Source organism: Anomaloglossus baeobatrachus, chromosome 1, assembly GCF_048569485.1.
Source record: "Anomaloglossus baeobatrachus isolate aAnoBae1 chromosome 1, aAnoBae1.hap1, whole genome shotgun sequence".
In the NCBI taxonomy this organism is placed as follows: domain Eukaryota; kingdom Metazoa; phylum Chordata; class Amphibia; order Anura; family Aromobatidae; genus Anomaloglossus; species Anomaloglossus baeobatrachus.
Window position 1 is genome coordinate 429,791,624 of NC_134353.1, and position 16,062 is coordinate 429,807,685.

The 16,062-nt window shown below is 49.2% G+C and overlaps 1 protein-coding gene across 1 annotated transcript in view; it reads left to right on the forward strand.

Annotated features, from left to right (window-relative positions):
* LOC142303971 (scaffold attachment factor B2-like) overlaps window positions 1-16,062 on the forward strand; it is an 812,977-nt gene that overhangs the window by 33,471 nt on the left and 763,444 nt on the right. The gene's annotated exons all lie outside the window — the stretch shown is intronic.

Genomic DNA, 16,062 nt, shown 5'->3' on the forward strand with positions numbered 1-16,062 from the left:
CAGAGCCGTGGGTGCGTCCTGGGCATTACGACACCAGGCTTCGGCTCAACAGGTGTGCCAGGCAGCTACCTGGTCGAGTCTGCACACTTTCACCAAACATTATCAGGTGCATACCTATGCTTCGGCGGATGCCAGCTTAGGTAGAAGAGTCCTGCAGGCGGCAGTGACATCCCCGTAGGGGAGGGCTGTTTTGCAGCTCTAACATGAGGTATCTCTTTACCCACCCAGGGACAGCTTTTGGACGTCCCAATCGTCTGGGTCTCCCAATAGAGCGCTGAAGAAGAAGGGAATTTTGTTACTTACCGTAAATTCCTTTTCTTCTAGCTCTTATTGGGAGACCCAGCACCCGCCCTGTTGTCCTTCGGGATTTTTTTGTTGTTTGCGGGTACACATGTTGTTCATGTTGAACGGTTTTTCAGTTCTCCGACGTTATTCGGAGTTAATTTGTTTAAACCAGTTATTGGCTTCCTCCTTCTTGCTTTGGCACTAAAACTGGAGAACCCGTGATACCACGGGGGGGTATAGCCAGAAGGGGAGGGGCCTTGCACTTTTTAGTGTAGTGCTTTGTGTGGCCTCCGGAGGGCAGTAGCTATACCCCAATCGTCTGGGTCTCCCAATAAGAGCTAGAAGAAAAGGAATTTACGGTAAGTAACAAAATTCCCTTCTTTTGTTTTTTAAATATATACATATATATATAATATATATAGATGTTGTTGTGTGTAGTTACCAAGTGTTTGTGTAGGGCGCTGTACATGTTCTGGGTGTTGTCTGGGTGTAGCGGGGGGTGAGAGCGGTGTTGTATGTGTGTTGCATTGTTTGTGGAGCGCTGTGTGTGTTGCGCGGTTTGTGTGTGTGTGTGGTGTGTTTTGGGGGGAGGTATGTTTTGTGCAATGTATGTGTTGTGCGGTATGTGCGTATATTTATGTATGCCGCGGTGTTCGTGTGTTGGGTGTTGTGTGTGTGTGTGGGTGTCTGTGTAGGGCGGTGTTTGTGGTTCCCAGTGTGTGTGGTGTGTTGTGCAGTGCGCGCGTGTGTGTTGGGAGGTGTGCACCTCCCATCGTGCTCCATCACCCATGCTGCGCACCCCCCCATCGTGCTCCATCCCCCATGCTGCGCACTCCCCATCGTGCTCCATCCCCTATGCTGCGCATTCCCCATCGTGCTCCATCTCCCATGCTGCGCACTCCCAAACGTGGTCCATCCGCCATGCTGCGCACTCCCCATCGTGCTCCATCCCCCATGCTGCGCACCCCCCATCGTGCTCCATCCCCCATACTGCCCGCAGCATCAGCCTCTCTGCCCCCAGCATCAGCCTCTCTGCCCCCAGCATCAGCCTCTCTGCCCCCAGCATCAGCCTCTCCTTCCAGCCTCAGCCTCTCTGCCCCCAGCATCAGCCTCTCCTTCCAGCCTCAGCCTCCCCCAGCCTCTTTTCTCTCAGCCTCCCCCCCTCCCAGCCTCCCCCTCCCAGCCTTCCCCAGGATCAGCCTAGCCTACCCCAGCCTCAGCCTCCCCCAGCATCAGCCTCTCTTCTCTCAGCCTCCCCCTCCCCCTCCCAGCCTTCCCCAGGATCAGCCTCTCTCCTCCCAGCCTCCTCCAGCACGCCGTGCTCCTCTGCCGACACTCACAGATCCGATCTCACACACACACACACACACACACACACACACACACACACACCAGATCGCATACACTCACACACACCCGATCGCATACACTCGCACACATCCGATCGCATACACTCACGCACACACACATTGACGATATTGCACATACGCGCTCACACTCACAACATCCGGAGATACCACATGCTTCTGGCCATGTGATCCTCCGGCAGGTCCTGGAAGCTCACAGCACAGTATCGCCGCCGAGAAGCAAGCGATATCCCAGGATGTTGTGAGTGTGTGGATGCGATGTGTTGTGATGTGTGTGTGTGTGTGTGTGTGTGTGTGTGTGTGTGTGTGTGTGTGTGTGTGTGTGTGTGTGTGTGTGTGTGTGTATGTTCCGCCGCTGCAGGACCTTGATGCGCTGGTAACTATGCTATCATGGTTACCAGCGTACCCCGCCCCCCGCACGCACGGGAGCCCACGCCGGCCAGCCCCAGCAATGCGAGGGTATGTGTCGGCTGGGTTAGCGGCGTACGCTGATGTGGGCTCCCGGAGGTACAGTACTCACCTGGGAGTCGTGTCTCCATGTCGGTTCGGGGAATGCGTGCGGGGGGCGGGGCCAGAGCGAGCGTGCATTGCGTGAGGGGGGGGCGGAGCGTGGCCGAGTTGCCAATGCCTGCAGGGTGCCGGGGCGAGAGGCCAATCCATGTTGGGGGCGGAGCCTGGGCGAGCGGCCGGCCAATCCGTGTGGGGGCGGAGCCTGGGCGAGCGGCCATGGCGAGCCCAGCGGCCAATCAGCTTTGTGTCACCGTAAGGACACAATTTTGGAGCAAGACAGACAGACAGACTAAGGCAATTATATATATAGATTATTATTAAATTCTGATTTAGGTCTTGTCTATTATTTAAGCCTATTTTCATCCTGGTTTCCAGAGTAAATATCCAGGCGGACTCTCTAGTAAGTAGTTTACGTTTTCTATCGCCCCCTTTGGTATTACTAATTGGTGTTACTAATTCAATTGCTTGAAACCTGAAGCTGTCAAAATTGCCAGAATGGTATTGTGAGAAATGCCTGGAGACACCTGATGGGATGAAAGTGGAAGGGTTATTAGCATCAGAAATGTGCCTTCTGATTCTTTTTCTCAATTTTCCCGTTGTACAACCTATATACGGTTTACAGCATGATGTACAGTCAATTAGATAAACATAGGTGGAATTACAGTTCAAAACATTGTTAATATAATAATCCTTGTTATTATGAAATGAAGAGAATTTGTTAGTTTTATGCACATATTGACAACAAGTACATCTCTTGTTTCCACGTTTAAAAACCCTTTCAATTTAAACCAAGTATCGCTGGTCTCCAGGGAAGAATTCACATACAGACTTGGCGATAATTTATCCTGCAGAGTAGGTGCCTTTTTTGCCACATAAATAATTTGATTTTCTGTAATAATTTGTTTTAGTTTCGGATCCTGGCACAAAATTGGAATATATTTTTTTATGATAGAGACTATTGTGTTATATTGAAGGCTATATGGATTACTAAACAATGGGCTGATTACTGCAGGGGACATCAGCCTCCCCCCCACCAGAACTGTATGCCCCTAGCCCACCTCATCAGATCTGTATGCCCCTAGCTCCCACCAGATCTGTATTGCCCCACCCACCAGATCTGTATGCCCCTAGCCCCCCCATCATCAGATCTGTATGCCTCCAGCCCCCCCACCAGATCTGTATGCCTCCAGCCCCTTCACCAGATCTGTATGCCTCCAGCCTCCCCACCAGATCTGTATGCCTCCAGCCCCTTCACCAGATCTGTATGCCTCCAGCCTCCCCACCAGATCTGTATGTCCCAGCCCCCCTTACCATAACTGTATGCCCCTCACTAGATCTGTATGCCTCCAGCCCCCCCCCTCACTAGATCTGTATACCCCCAGCCCCCCCCACTAGATCTGTATGCCTCCAGCCCCCCCTCAGTAGATCTGTATGCCTCCAGCCCCCCCCTCACTAGATCTGTATGCCTCCAGCCCCCCCACCAGATCTGTATGCCTCCAGCCCCCAACCCCCCCCCCACCAGATCTGTATGCCTCCAGCCCCCCCTCACTAGATCTGTATGCCTCCAGCCCCCCCCTCACTAGATCTGTATGCCTCCAGCCCCCCCCTCACTAGATCTTTATGCCTCCAGCCCCCCCACCATATCTGTATGCCTCCAGCCCCACTAATCATAGACAGATGTTCATTTCACCGCACTCCCAATGCGATAATGTGGCACCCCAGGTTTCAGTTGCCACAAATATACCTGTACCTGGGCAGGGAAGGATCTCCACATTAGGTAATCCCACATACAACATTTCCACTCCAAGCCTGGAGGGGGAGCTCTACAAGTCGAGTTCAGGTGAGGTCCCCTTTAAATCCAGGTTTGGAGGTGGAGTCAGAGAGACAGTTGACAGTTGGAGAAAAGGAGACTGTGCGAGCAGAGAGTGAGGGAAGACATCAAAATGGAGAGGGCAGTGCTTAGCCCGCACAAGTAACTGTGTGACCGCCTGAGGGATCAAGAGTGAGGCAAAAGAGGAGAGACCGGGGAGGTGGAGCCTGACCGGTTCATCCCCAAGGAACAGCGCTGATTATCGGACACCGGCGTCCGAGATTGTGAGGGATCTAATCTGCCCAGCAATAAAGACCGGGGGCCAGGGAGACTGCAGATCTCCTGGCCGCAGCAGCACCTGAAGGCAAAGCCGCTACACAGAGCTTAGGGACCGCAGTGAGTACAGCAGTGCCCCTTAGAGAAGCTCCCGCCGCCTGCCATACAGGTGAAGACAGTGAGAGAGGGACAAGGTATAGCTACAGGCAGCCTAGTACCAAGGAGAGACACAGCGCAGCAGGGAGGCCACACAACTAACCTGGTGCAGAGATCCTGAACTGTTCCCAGATTGCCCAAAAACTGTAACATCAAACTGATCCCCTTTTTAACACCTGCAAGTAAAATCTGGTCAGAGTTAATGAATTGGTGTGACGCACTTTATTTCTTCATCTGAGGAGCCATAGGCTGCTGCACTAAAGCGGTAGTTGAAAAGGCTGTGAGGAAAAACGGCCGCCATATCTGTGTACTACTAAAACTGCCCTGGGGACCCCGCTTCACCTACGGGAAGCGTAAACAACTGGCTGCCTAACCATCACCCCAGAGGTCTGACATGCAGCCCCAGTAACCATACTGGAACCGTAGGTGGCGTCACGAGATACTTTTATTTATTTTTTTTCTTTTCTTTTTATTTTTATTATTTATTGACTTTCAGCGACCACCAGGGCCACGGAACCGGGCACAGGCCCCCGTGACATAATCCCATTAACTAACACCCGGAACAGAGTACCCCACGGCCCTGGGGCGGGTCAATAGCATCGGTCCTTTTTCTTGTAATATATAACGTGCACTTGTGCTGATCACTTATAAAAACGTAGCAGATCATTGTAACAAGGGTATATAGAAAAGTTCCATAGTACAGTGGCTAAATATCAGAAATAATAGGGCAGTGGAAATAGAAGTGTGGATCAGTTCGTGTCCCTCAGCCCCATTTTGTATGTGCAACTGGGCCACATTTTGTTACTATACTATTAGCTGTTCAGCTATTAGCTGTACTAATTATTGCTCAAACAAAGGTAACACTTAGCCCCTTCACGACCTCTGATGGATATTTTTTCTATGGTGCCCTGGTACTTAAAGGGAACCAATCATCAGGATTTTCGAGTATAAGCTGCAGCCAGTGCAGCACTGGCACTATCATGCACAGTGTGTACATACCATTGGGGGGCAGCTCGGGTGTTTAGGCAGTGAAATACAACTTTATAAAGTTTGAAATTTCGTGCACTTTTTGATTGACGTGTGCACCTCTGCAGATAATGTCCGGGCGGGTTATGCAGGAGTTCCCCGCCCCCCCTCCAGCCTGTTCCTCCCTCTCTCATGATGTCCGGGCGGGTTATGCACGTGTTCCCCGCCCCCCCGCGCCGCCTGTTCCTCCCTCCCTCCGGCTGAATGTAAAATGCTAATCTTCAGAAACATGGCGCCGGAGTGGGCCTCTGCGCACAGCGCTTATCTCCGGCGCCATGTTTCTGAAGCCCGCATTACACAGCTTGGTGTCTGCAGACTGCAGAACAGCTGATCGGAGGACGCGATCAGCTGTAGCTATGATGACGTGCCGCCTCAGGACACCGGGCCAGGACAGCAGCCTGCCAGCGACATCGGGGGTCAGGTGAGGTAAGTTCACAATGGACTCACATGACCCCGTGACGGCAGTGCTGCGAGACCCGGTCACGGTAGTGATATCGGGTGGCACTGTCTTCACGGGGTCAGGTGAATGAAATTACTAGCACCTGTGATGTCATTGCCCCAGCAGGCACGCACACATTATACACACACATACACACACTATATATATATATATACACACACACACTGCTGTGTGTGCGCCCCTGCGTTGACCTGGGCTCACCTTCTGAGTTCCAGGTCACTGCAGGAAAGCACTCACAGCTGTGTGTGTGTATAATGTGTGTGTGCGCGCGCGCGCATGTATAATGTGTGTGTGCGCGCTGCGCGCGCGCATGTATAATGTGTGTGCGCGCGCGCGGTGTATAATGTGTGTGCGCGCGCGCGTGTATAATGTGTGTGCGCGCACGCGTGTATAATGTGTGTGCGCGCACGCGTGTATAATGTGTGTGCGCGCACGCGTGTATAATGTGTGTGCGCGCACGCGTGTATAATGTGTGTGCGCGCACGCGTGTATAATGTGTGTGCGCGCACGCGTGTATAATGTGTGTGCGCGCACGCGTGTATAATGTGTGTGCGCGCACGCGTGTATAATGTGTGCGCGCGCACGCGTGTATAATGTGTGCGCGCGCACGCGTGTATAATGTGTGCGCGCGCACGCGTGTATAATGTGTGCGCGCGCACGCGTGTATAATGTGTGCGCGCGCACGCGTGTATAATGTGTGCGCGCACGCGTGTATAATGTGTGTGCGCGCACGCGTGTATGTGTGTATAGTGTGTGAGTCTGTGTATAGTGTGTGTGTGTATGTGTGTGTGTGTGTGTGTGTGTATAGTGTGTATGTGTGTATGTGTGTGTGTATGTGTGTGTGTATATTGTGTGTGTGTGTATAGTGTGTGTGTGTGTATAGTGTGTGTATAGTGTGTGTATAGTGTGTGTGTATAGTGTGTGTGTGCGCGCGTGTGTGTATAATGTGTGTGCGCGCGCGTGTGTATAATGTGTGTGTGCGCGTATAATATGTGTGTGTGTGTGCGCGCGCGGCCTCTCTGCTGGGGCAATGACGTCACAGGTGGAAGTGAGGGGCTGCTCTCACAATCAATGGGGGACTTTTAGTTCTGCATTAAAGGGGTGGTTCACCCATTTTTTTTTTTCCCCCAATGATCAGATGATATTGGATCCGGATTGGACGGCGCGGGACCCTAACCCAGGATTACTGCGGAGGGGGGTTTATTTCAATAAAGATGGAGTCACTAATTGTGTTGTGTTTTATTTCTAATAAAAATATTTTTCTGTGTGTTGTGTATTTTTTTTTTTTTTTTTTATCATTACTAGAAAATCATGGTGGCCATGTCTAATATTGGCGTGACACCATGAATTTCGGGCTTAGGGCTAGCTGATAATATACAGCTAGCCCTAACTCCATTATTACCTGGCTAGCCACCCGGCATCAGGGCAGCTGGAAGAGTTGGATACAGCGCCAGAAGATGGCGCTTCTATGAAAGCGCCATTTTCTGGGGTGGCTGCGGACTGCAATTCGCAGTGGGGGTGCCCAGAAAGCATGGGCACCCTGCACTGTGGATTCCAATCCCCAGCTGCCTAGTTGTACCCGGCTGGACACCAAAATTAGGCGAAGCTCACGTCATTTTTTTATTTATTATTTCATGAAATTCATGAAATAATTAAAAAAAAAAAAAAAAGGGCTTCTCTATATTTTTGGTTCCCAGCTGGGTACAAATAGGCAGCTGGGGGTTGGGGGCAGCCCGTACCTGCCTGCTGTACCCGGCTAGCATACAAAAATATGGCGAAGCCCACGTCATTTTTTTTTTCTTTTTTGGCAAAAAACTGCATACAGTCCGGGATGGAGTATGCTGAGCCTTGTAGTTCTGCAGCTGCTGTCTTCTCTCCTGCTTACACTAGTGAATGGAGGATACTGAGGCTTGTAGTTCTGCAGCTGCTGTCTGCTCTCCTGTATACACTAGTGAATGGAGGATGCTGAGCCTTGTAGTTCTGCAGCTGCTGTCTGCTCTCATGCATACACTAGTGAATGGAGGATGCTGAGCCTTGTAGTTCTGCTCCCCCTGCCTCTCCCTCCAGCATACAGTCCTGGATAGAGCATGCTGAGCCCTGTAGTTCTGCAGCTGTATGCTCTCCTGCATACACTAGTGGAGAATGAAGAACATATTGAAGAAGGAAATTACTTCAGACCTTTTTTATTTTTTTTTTCTTTCAACAATCTTTCTCTGATAAAAAAAAGCATAAAAACACAGAGCAAAAAACGCACCAAAACCCGGTAAAAACGCGTCTGTTTGCCACGTATGGTTTTTTGGGGTTTTTTGACGCAAAAAAACGCACAAAAACACCGCTTAAATAAAACGACGCAGTGTGTGAACTTAGCCAAAATCCACACTGTTACTTGTCATGCATGGGACTACAAGGCTCAGCATCCTCCATCCAGGACTGTATGCAGTTTTTTACCCAAAAAGAAAAAAAAAATGACATGGGCTTCGCCATATTTTTGTATGCTAGCCGGGTACAGCAGGCAGGTACGGGCTGCCCCCAACCCCCAGCTGCCTATTTGTACCCGGCTGGGAACCAAAAATATAGAGAAGCCCTTTTTTTTTTATTTTATTTCATGAATTTCATGAAATAATTTAAAAAAAAAATGACGTGAGCTTCGCCTAATTTTGGTGTCCAGCCGGGTACAACTAGGCAGCTGGGGATTGGAATCCACAGTGAAGGGTGCCCAAGCTTTCTGGGCACCCCCACTGCGAATTGCAGTCCGCAGCCACCCCAGAAAATGGCGCTTTCATAGAAGCGCCATCTTCTGGCGCTGTATCCAACTCTTCCAGCTGCCCTGATGCTGGGTGGCTAGCCGGGTAATAATGGAGTTAGGGCTAGCTGTATATTATCAGCTAGCCCTAAGCCCGAAATTCATGGTGTCACGCCAATATTAGACATGGCCACCATGAATTTCTAGTAATGATAGATAAAAAAAAAAATACACAACACACAGAAAAATATTTTTATTAGAAATAAAACACAACACAATTAGTGACTCCATCTTTATTGAAATAAACACCCCTCCGCAGTAATCCTGGGTTAGGGTCTTGCGCCGTCCAATCCGGATCCAATATCATCTGATCATTGGGGGAAAAAAAAAAAATGGGTGAACCACCCCTTTAATGCAGAACTAAAAGTCCCCCATTGATTGTGAGAGCAGCCCCTCACTTCCACCTGTGACGTCATTGCCCCAGCAGAGTGGCGCGCGCGCGCACACACACACACACACACACATATTATACGCGCGCACACACATTATACACACGCGCGCACACACACCATACACACACGCGCGCACACACACTATACACACACACACACACTATATACACACACACTATATACACACACTACACACTACACACACACACTATACACCACACACACACTATACACTATACAACACACACACTATACACACACACACACACTATACACCACACACACACACACACTATACACACACACACGCGTGCGCGCGCACACATTATACACGCGTGCGCGCGCACACATTATACACGCGTGCGCGCGCACACATTATACACGCGTGCGCGCGCACACATTATACACGCGTGCGCGCGCACACATTATACACGCGTGCGCGCGCACACATTATACACGCGTGCGCGCGCACACATTATACACGCGTGCGCGCGCACACATTATACACGCGTGCGCGCGCACACATTATACACGCGTGCGCGCGCACACATTATACACGCGTGCGCGCGCACACATTATACACGCGTGCGCGCGCACACATTATACACGCGTGCGCGCGCACACATTATACACGCGTGCGCGCGCACACATTATACACGCGTGCGCGCGCACACATTATACACGCGCGCGCGCGCGCGCGCGCACACACACACACACACACACACACACACACACACACACACACACACACACACGCGCATACACACATTATACACACGCGCATACACACATTATACACACGCGCATACACACATTATACACACGCGCATACACACATTATACACACACACAGCTGTGAGTGCTTTCCTGCAGTGACCTGGAACTGAGAAGGTGAGCCCAGGTCAACGCAGGGGCGCACACACAGCAGTGTGTGTGTGTATATATATATATATAGTGTGTGTATGTGTGTGTATAATGTGTGCGTGCCTGCTGGGGCAATGACATCACAGGTGCTAGTAATTTCATTCACCTGACCCCGTGAAGACAGTGCCACCCGATATCACTACCGTGACCGGGTCTCGCAGCACTGCCGTCACGGGGTCATGTGAGTCCATTGTGAACTTACCTCACCTGACCCCCGATGTCGCTGGCAGGCTGCTGTCCTGGCCCGGTGTCCTGAGGCGGCACGTCATCATAGCTACAGCTGATCGCGTCCTCCGATCAGCTGTTCTGCAGTCTGCAGACACCAAGCTGTGTAATGCGGGCTTCAGAAACATGGCGCCGGAGATAAGCGCTGTGCGCAGAGGCCCACTCCGGCGCCATGTTTCTGAAGATTAGCATTTTACATTCAGCCGGAGGGAGGGAGGAACAGGCGGCGCGGGGGGGCGGGGAACACGTGCATAACCCGCCCGGACATCATGAGAGAGGGAGGAACAGGCTGGAGGGGGGGCGGGGAACTCCTGCATAACCCGCCCGGACATTATCTGCAGAGGTGCACACATCAATCAAAAAGTGCACGAAATTTCAAACTTTATAAAGATGAATTTCACTGCCTAAACACCCGAGCTGCCCCCCAATGGTATGTACACACTGTGCATGATAGTGCCAGTACTGCACCGGCTGCAGCTTATACTCGAAAATCCTGATGGTTGGTTCCCTTTAAAGACCCATGACGGATATATCCGTCATGGCAAAATCGCGGCCCCGGTGACCGCGATCTGTTTTCAAAAACTGTAGATTCGGGAAGGAGAGGACCTGTACCTGACCTCAGGAGGGTGGTGTCACCTCCCCAACCTACGGAGGCTGTGATTGGCTGAGCGGCGTTTGTCAGCCAATCACATGCAGTTTAATGTTTCAGCCATTAAAATCAAGCCATGATCAAAGCAGATATAGCACTGATCATTGGCTGGAGCTGGGTGACCTTTGCTGCACCCGCCCCCAGCTCTGATTGGAGAGATCAGCCTTGTGACCGATCTCTCCAAGCACCGTGCATCTGGAACCGGTGATCTGTAGGAGATCGCTCTCCTCGGCTTCTCTGTCCGTGGAAGCTGAGGAGAGTGATCCCTGCGGGTGTCCATCTGTGAGTCACAGCCCCAGATCATCCGCTGCCCTCCTTCTGCTTTGCCCCTGCACCGCCGCTGCTCTTTCTGCTGCCCCCTCGTATCCGCCGCTGCGCCCCTGCATCTGACGCCGCTGGGCCGCCCCTGCATCTGCCGCCCCACTCTCTCCCCATCTGCCACTCCGCCCCTGCATCTGCCGCCGCGCTCTCCATCATCCGCTGCACCCCTGCATCTGCCGCCACACTCGCCATCAGCCACTGCCCCCCCCCCTCCCCGATCTGCTGCTTGCTCTCACCCATCCCCTTAATCCTCTGCCCCCTCTCCCACCTCTCCCCCTCCCGGATCTGATGCCTCCTCCATCTGCTGCGATCCTGCTGCCTAGATCCATCCTCTAAGGTAGCTATCCTCAATCTCACCCCCCATCCTCCGCCGCTCCTACATCCTCCGCTCCCTCACCCATCCTCCGCCGCTCATGCATCCGTTGCGCTTTCTTCCATCCTCTGCCGCTCCTTCATCCGCCGCAACCTCACCCATCCTCCATCCATGTTTTTTTCCATCCCATCTAGTCCCTCCCACCCCCCCCATTTTGCAGTGCGTGCGTGCATGCGTTCTGATTTTTTATTTTTTTTTCTGTAAACTAAGAAAGCAATACATATAAACTAAGTTTAGGGCCAGTAAAATTATACTGTAGTAATTGTCAACTACAGTTTTTTTTTTTATTTTTTTTTTTTATTGAATATTGTAAGGGCTAGCCCAGTGCCACACATGAGAGCAATGCAAGAGTCTCACATCCCATCATCCGGCATGGTCGCTCTCTCCCAGACAGGAGTGTGTGGCTGTGTAAGATTCGTGCATCGCTCTCACATGTGGCACTTACCTTTTAGTGTCAGTTGCAGGCGCTCATATATTTTTTTTTATTTTTTTTTCCTGATCGTATTTTTTATTTCGCCAAACTAATATTTTTTTGTATGGGGGAAGAGGCGGGGGTCTAGTTTCCAAAATGGGCTCACATGTGGGTGAGCTCCACTGTTTCGGCACATCAGGGGCTCTCCAAATGCAACATGGTGCGGCTAACCATTCCAGCCAATTTTCCATTTAAAAAGTCAAATGACGCTCCTTCCCTCTGGAGCTCTGCTGTGCGCCCAAATAGTGGTTTTCTGCCACATATGAGGTATCTGCGTGCTCAGAAGAAATTGCCCAACAAATTTTGCGGTCCATTTTATCCTGTTACCCCTGTAAAAATTAAAAAAAATGAGCCTAAAGTAACATTTTTGTGGAAAAAAAAAAGGTACGGTTTTGTTATTTTGTTATGGCTCAATGTATGAAGCATGTGAGGGTTCAAAGTGCTCATTACCCATCTAGATTTATGCCATGGGGGGTCTAGTTTCCAAAATGGGGTCACTTGTGGGGGAGCTCCATTGTTTAGGGGGTCTACAAATGCAACATCGCATCCACTTATGATTCCAGACAATTTTGCTTTCAAAAATTCAAATGATGCTATTTCCCTTCCGAGCTCTGCCGTGCGCCCAAACAATTGATTTCCACCACATATGAGATATTGTTGTACTCAGGAGAAATTGCACAATTAATATTGTGATTCATTTTTTCCTGATACCCTTGTGAAAATTCTAAATTTTAAAGTAAGTAACATTTTTGTGTAAAAAGTAAAAAAAAAATTAAATTTTTCATTTTTTCCTTCCACATTGCTTTGGTTGCTGTGAAGCTCCTAAAGGGTTAATAAACTTTTTGGATGTGGTTTTGAGTAGAGTGAGGGGTGCAGATTTTAGAATGGGGTCACTTTTGGGTGTTTTCTCTCACCTAGGCCTCTCAAATCACTCCAAATGTGATGTGGGCCCTAAAAATTTTATTTTTAAAACATTTTTTGGGAAAAATAAGAAATTGCTGATTAATTTTGACCCCCCCCTTCTAACTTCCTAACGAAAAAAAATTTGTTTAGAAATTTGTGCTGGTGTAAAGGAGACATGTGGGAAATGTTATTTAGTAACTTTTTTGTGTGACCTAGCTCTCAGATTTATGGGCGTAAAATTTCATATTTTGAAAATTTCAAAATTTTCGCTGAACTTCCAAAATGTTCACAAACGCAAAACATATCGTCCTAAATTTACCACTGACATGAAGTACAATATGTCACGAAAAAACAATATGGAACGCTTCAACGGATCCTGGCGATTCTGAGTTAATAACCTAATTAAAGTGACACTGGTCAAAATTGCAAAAAATGGCCTGATCTTTAAGGTAAAAACAGGCTGGGGGCTGAAGGGGTTAAACAACATAATGTAACTCAGTCGATCACACTTCTGTGAAATCAACCTGTCCTATTAAGAAGCAAAACTGATTGTGAATCAATTTCTCCACCTGTTGTGGAAATGGAACAGACAACAGGTAGAAATGATCGGCAATTAGTATGACACCAACTATTATGGAGTGGATCTGCAGGTGGTGACCACAAACCATTTCTCTGTTATCCATCCTTTTTGGCTGTTTTGGTCACTTATGCATTTTGCAACCCACAGAATTTGCTCAGGTAGTGCAGCTCATCCAGGATGCCACATCAATGCAAGCTGTGGCAAGAAGGTTAGCAGTGTGTCACCACAGTGTCCAGAGTATGGAGCAGATGCCATGAGACAGGCCAGTACACCAGGGGATGTGGAGGGGGCCGTGGGAGGGCAACAAACTAACATCAGGACCGCTACCTCCTCCTTTGTGTAAAGAATAACAGGAGGAGCAGTACCAAAGCCATGCAAAATGACCTCCAAGCAGGCCACTAATATCAATGTGCCTGTTCAAACTGTCAGAAACAAACTCTGAGGGTGGTGTGCGGTCCCAACACCGTGCAGGTCGATTGGCATTTGCCAGCGAACACAAAGATTGGCAAATTCAACATTGGCGCCCTGTGTTGCTCACGGATGAGAGCAGGTTCACACTGACCACATGTGACAGACATGAGAGTCTGGAGAAGCTGTGGAGAACGTTGAGCTGCCGGCAACATCCTCCAGCATGACTGGTTTGGCAGTGGATCAGTAATGGTGTTGGGAGAAATTTCTTTGGAGGACCGCACAGCCCTCCATGTACTAGCCAGTGGTACCCTGAATGCTATTGGGTGCCGGGATGAGATCGTCAGACCCATTGTGAGACCAAATGCAGCAACTGTGGGCCCTGGGTTCCTTCTGATGAATGTCAATGCTAATCCTTATGGCTCAAATGTGTCAGCAATTCCTGCATGATGAAGACATCGATGCTATGGACTGGCCTGCCCATTTCTCAGACCTGAATCCAATCTAGTGCATCTTGGACATCATGTCTCGTACTATCCATCAATGCCACATTGCACCACAGACTGTCCAAGAGTGGACTGATGCTTTAATTCAGGTCTGGGAGGAGATACATCAGGAGAACATTCTCCACCTCATTAGAAACCTGTCCACGCATTGTCAGGGAGTTCATACAAGCACTTGGAGGCCACATGCTGTATTGAGCCTTATTCCTGTGTCTTGAGGCATTTCCACGGAGTTGGATCAGCCTGTAATTTGATTTTTTCACTTTTGATTTAGAGTATCATTCCAAAACAAGACCTCCAAAATCATATTTATGTGTTATTGTTCTCAATGCATTCCACTATGTAATACATTTTTGCAACTGAAATATTTCATTCATTAAGATCTAGGATGTGGTAATTTAGTGTTCCCTTTTATTATTTTGAGTAGTGTATATTTTATTTCTAGTATCATTTTGAGTGTTGTATGTGGCTTCTGCTGCATGTCCCCCTACACTGGAGACATCATTTTTATAATTTTTATGTTGATTTTAGTGTTCACATTGTTTTTCTCAGTGGGATACTCCTGTTAGGCCCCTTTCACACGTCAGTGATTCTGGGACGTTTGTGTTTTTTTTTTTTTAAACGTACCAGAATCACTGACATACGCAGACCCATTATAATGAATGGGTCTGCTCACACGTCAGTGATTTTTCACTGCACGTGTCTCCGTGCAGCGTACCCGCGTGTGCGTGATTGCTGCACGGAGACATGTCCATTTTTTTCTGGCACCACTGATGTTCCACGGACCACGCAGTGGTGTGGTCCGTGAAACACGTGCCAGAAAAAAACGTGCATTTAAAATAATAATCATTTTAACTCACCCGGCGTCCAGCGATGTCCTCTGCAGCCCGTTCTCCCTGCTGCTTCTAAGCCGGCTGATTACTGTCGCGCATATTCATTATGCGCGACACAGCCGACCCGGAAGCAGCTGCTGCAGGGGTCACCGCCGGCCGGATGCTGCACCGCGGGAGGATTCAGCACCATGGACAGCGGGAGCGGGCGCAGGTGAGTGAATCTCTAAGTGCAATCACGGGCCACGGATAACGGAGCCCGGATTGCACTTAGACAACCCACGTGTGCTGTGATTCACGGCACACGCAGGGACATGTGCGTGTTTTACACGCCAGTGAAAAACGTCAGTTTTTCACTGACGTGTGAAACTGGCCTTAGTCTGAGAAATTTATGATATTTATGTATTTTGGTGATGCCTAATATTCTGATGGTGAATTTTGGATATAATAGCCATGCAAGAATGTTGAAAAGTTAAAACAAGATATTATTGAAGAAATGTATTTATTAGCATATGAATGACAAGTTGGAGCTTTTGTCTTTTTAGTATCAGTCCAGAAATAATTACACTGGGCCAAATTACTAAAATATTTTACACTATTATTCTGATGTAAAGAGCTTTCAAAAATCACATAATTTTGTTGCAAATTGAGGTGTTCGCACGCCTTTTTTGCTCAGTTCTGGCAAGTGGGCTAGACTGGGGCATTGCTATTGCTTGTCAAGTTCGTGATGAGCAGCGACGTTCACTGTCTCAAATCTTAATCCAGCAGCGACCTAGAGTAGGATTTGTG